Here is a 5,000-nt window from a genome sequence, read left to right as displayed (position 1 = left end):
TATTTTTATTATTTTAATCATTAAATAATTACACTCAAAATATAGCACAAAGTTTTACAATGATTATTATTTTTAGATTTGAATTTATTGGATATAATAATGCTCACAAATTTGAATTAACACTTAACTTAGCACTCACAACCAATAACACTTTTATCTTTTCGTATATTTATTTCTTTTGATACAGAAACTTTTATTTATATAGAATTTCAAAATTCCTTTATTTTCCTTTGCAGGAAATGGGATCATGACATAACCATCCGCGAGCGCGCCCCCAGACCCATGCCTGAGATCTGGGGTGAGGCTAACCAACCTATGCTCTAATTACTGATCTACGGATTGCCCAGAACCATCAAGAAAAAGAAATTAATGGAGATTCTTCAGCTCAAACCGGAGGAGGTGAAGAGTCTAGCCCTTTTCCCCGGGAAAAATCACCCGGTGGTAGGGCGCATAAAGCTCTATTCGGTCCTGACAGCACTCCAGCTGCAAACCCAATTGTCCCATTCAAAAAGCTGGGGGCCACACTCCCATCGGCCAGCAGGAGTTCAGATTCGCTTAATCTATCAGATTATCTCGACCGTAATAGCTGGATGGAGCTCTCCAGCAACCTAGATTCGACCGATATGTGCGCCCTATCCATGTACTCGCCGGGCATGTGCCAACTGGTACAAGAGGAAATGAGAATATTCAATATAGATATCAATAACATCGACAGAATGTTTAGCATTACCGGGGCAGGGGGAACAGACGAACTTTTGTCCGGAGATTTTAAGGCACGACTGCTGAATCTTCGCAGGTTAAAAATTAGCCTGCCAGAAAACCGCCTAACATCGCCGGGAGTGATCGCCAATTTCATCAGGCAAAGGGTTCCCGACATACTAACCAGGTTGGGTATGTCCGGGGCAATTATCTCCACTGGGTTAACTGAAGAGTTGTGGAGATTAAAGGGATTAAGGTCTCTGGCTATTGGAAGATCCCAGGGCCCGCTGGAAAAAGAATTGGTGGGGTTATTTCAAGAATTACCCAGCATAACAGAATTCGGTGTGAGCGATAACACATTTTTCACGGGCTCCTCACTAAAAGAAGCCGGTGGGAAATTACAGCAGGTCACTTTGAAAGGTTGTTACTTCCTAAACCACGAACATCTTATCCAATTTTTCACCGACAATGAGACCCTCAACATACTGACTATACAAGACTGTGACCGGACACGGAAACGCTATGCGGAGAATATTGACATGCTCCCATTCATCAACGCGATCGGAAGTATGGAAATCAAGGCGCTAAACTTCTGCTGGGGAAACTATCAGGATGATAAGCGGTGGCAATATTCCGATAGGATCACTAAGAACGATAAGTTAAAAACCCTCGAGGTATCCTTGGGTAATAATCGAAATGATTTGGTTAATAATCTTGTATCAATGGCAACCAATCTCGAGCATCTGACCAATTACGCTTCAAAACTCGATCAAATCACCATTCCAGATCATGAGAGTATAAACCTCTCAACATTGAGCATCATCATTCCCCGTAAACGTCCGGGCAGTTTTTATCGGACTCTCAGAACTAACATAAATACACTGGTAGTGTCAGGCGCCCATTTTTCCTACTACACAATTCACGAGATCTTCGATGCCAATGACATCATTGAGACTATCGATCTGAGGGGAATAAAATACTTCACTCACCCACCAGCACTGTCAAACCTGTTAAAGAGGGAGGACAAGGCCAATTTGCAAGTAGTTACGATCCTGATGCCATCTAGAGAAAACTTTGAGGGACTTCGAGGCAACACCCAGAGAAGCAACAAGCCGTATCGAATCCTGGTGAAGATAGTCGAATAGTTAATAGAGCTAGAAACTAGTATTTAGTATAGTTAAAATTAAATAATCAAATGTAATATTTTACAATTCCTTTAAGGAGAATCATCTCTATTTTCCGTTAAGGAAACTTGAAGGAATTCTTAGGTTACCCTAAATAGGAAAAATATTGCTATATTATAAGAAGATATTTACTTTATTAAAAATTTGATAAAAGACAATGCCTTTAAGGATTATGATCTCCACTTTCCGTTAAGGAAACTTAAAGGAATGTTAGAATAGTCCAAGTAGTTTTACAAAAGAAATTTGTTATAAGAAAATATTTTTACTTTATACATATACATATATATATAAAAATAAAAAAAAACACAGGAGTCCCTTATTCCTGTACACATTTTACCTTCCCTGTAATTAGGAGAAGTTTAAGTCTCTGTTATCCTTGGAGGGTGATGAGAGTTTCAAACTTCTCTATGTTAAAAGGGGAGAGGGCATGTTGGAGAAAACGAATAAAAAAGAAAATAATAATATATATATACAAAATGTATAACAAAAAAAAAATCACAAAAAAGGGTCTCCTTTAAAAGGTATCGTCTCTATTTTCGATTAAAGAAAAATAAAGGGATTATATAAAACGAAAAAATATATGCAATGAATAGGCATATATTCTGTTAGAATAAGTACATTACTTTACCCAATTATAAGGATCAGTAGTATATTATGTTTTCCTACTAGAGCAATTATATCAATCATTTTGTCATTTTTATAAATATATCTAATTACAGAAATGGAGCTATCGCTATGAACAGTGGTTGTAAACTCTAGGAACCAGAAGGGATCAGGGTTAGAATCCAACCAACAAAAAGGCATTAGCAGGAAAACCTTTGTTTCTAGTGATAGGCCCATATTTTACAATCAGTAATCTCGGTATTTGTTAGAGTTAGAATAAGATATTTAGTTATAGATTATTAGTATAAGCTCGCAATCAATAACTCAAACGACTCTTGCCTGATCATTTATTATTGTAAAGAAGCTTTGTGGTCTTCCATGGGAAACCGAGTCAATTCCTTTTAACTTATTTCATCTATTTTTACCCGTTAACCGGACATTTCATTTTCCCTCATTCGCAGCAGAATGCCATCCTATCTGGTCCTAAGTGGGCACAAACCTGGAATATACGACTCCTGGGTAAATTGTCGCGAGCAAATTATCTCCTATCCAAATCCAGTTTTTAAACAAATTTCATCTATAAAAGAATCTCATAAGTATTTATAATATTGGCAATTGATCCTCCACCCGCTAAACCACCTCTTCGAAAGAAATGCTGAGGGTCGGATCATCATCTTCACGGATGGATCGTGTTTTCGTAACGGGTCCACAGAATCAGCAACAGGATCAGGTATTTATTTTGGACCAAATCACCCTCAGAATTTGTCTCTTCCATGCTTTAATCGAAAAACCAACAATGGGGCAGAGTTAGAGGCTATTCTGCAGACTCTGAAAATTATAAGAAAATTTGATTTAATAAAAATCGATCTTTTCACGGATTCGGAATACTTATGCAACGGCCTTAATACCTGGTATGAAAATTGGAAGAAACGAGATTGGATTGCCTCGACAGGAAAGCCAGTTTCGTATAAAGAAGAGCTTAAATATATCAAAATTCAAATGGAGGCCCGAGACATCAAGATCTACCACGTTCCAGGTCACGAAGGAATCTATGGTAACGAGCAAGCCGACCAATTGGCCGAAGATGGAGCTAAATTATATGAACTATTCAAAACAGAAGCAAAGGCAGAGTTCAACATCAGCCAAACAAATACAAGCTTCAAGAAATAGATTCATCTCTGAGCTGGGGGGGGGGGGGGGGGAATGTTATGTTTGACTTCGCAAACGTCTCTTACAGTCACTCATGTTGAACACTCCATAGGAATAGAGATTCCATTTTCTCTTGAGAGAAACAAGGATGGGTCCAATGAAGTGTGACAAAACTATTCAACCAGATTTCTTTCTTTCTGTCTTTCATTCTCGAATTCTTCGGTCCCCACTTATTGTCAGCTAAGATCGCTCTAATGCGCGCAATTAGCATTGACTAAATTAAGTTCCGTCAATGGGACATCTCACAAGATGCAACTCACCTAAAATTTCCTCTTCCCCTAAACTCGAACTCCCATAGTTGCGTCGTTAACAGAAAAAAATTTTGAAGAACAAGTGTACTCTATCGAGCAGAGGCTTGCATTTTGGTTATCAGCTGAATTCAAAATTTTCAGTCAAGAGTCGCAAACTAGGTACAGCAGTATTCTTAATTGTTATATTTAATAAAACCGATAAAAATCGCTTTTATAAATCAATAAAATAAATCATAAAGAAAAATCGCATCGCAAAAAAAAAGTTATAACAGTGAAAAATATATCAAAGTATACATATATACAGCTATATATCTGTATATACACATCAGAGTATCAGTTAGCTAAAAAATCAAGCAGTTAAATCGTACCGCGGAAAAGAGTATAATAGAAAGAAATATTAAACAAATGTTTAACATTAAAATCGGCCTCCTTTAAAGAGCACTACTCCCATTTCCTGCAAAGGAAAATAAAGGAATTTTGAAATTCTATATAAATAAAAGTTTCCGTATCAAAAGAAATAAATATACGAAAAGATAAAAGTGTTATTGGTTGTGAGTGCTAAGTTAAGTGTTAATTCAAATTTGTGAGCATTATTATATCCAATAAATTCAAATCTAAAAATAATAATCATTGTAAAACTTTGTGCTATATTTTGAGTGTAATTATTTAATGATTAAAATAATAAAAATATTCCTTTAAAAAGAGTATTAGCTTTATTTTTTTCAAATAAAATTAAAGGAGTTTTTATTACCAAATTAGAATTGGAGTTTAAAATAAAGGAAAAAAAAACATAAGTGACAATAAATTTTGTGTATTATTCATAAAATAAGTTAAGTAGTAAGTCATCACCCCACCCTCATCCGGAGATTGCCTGCATCGAGATCTAGCAGCCAGTTCAAGGGTCTACAACGCGGGAACTATCTCAAGGAAAATATAAATATATATATATATATATATATATATATATATATATATATATATATAGATCAGCACAAAAGGTAAGGCCATTATAATTGACATCTTTTCTTTTCAATTTTAACAACTTTTCCAACCA

This window comes from Microplitis demolitor, chromosome 1 (assembly GCF_026212275.2).
Source record: "Microplitis demolitor isolate Queensland-Clemson2020A chromosome 1, iyMicDemo2.1a, whole genome shotgun sequence".
In the NCBI taxonomy this organism is placed as follows: Eukaryota; Metazoa; Arthropoda; class Insecta; order Hymenoptera; family Braconidae; genus Microplitis; species Microplitis demolitor.
The sequence above is the reverse complement of the archived record's forward strand: the minus strand, read 5'-3'. Positions refer to the sequence as shown.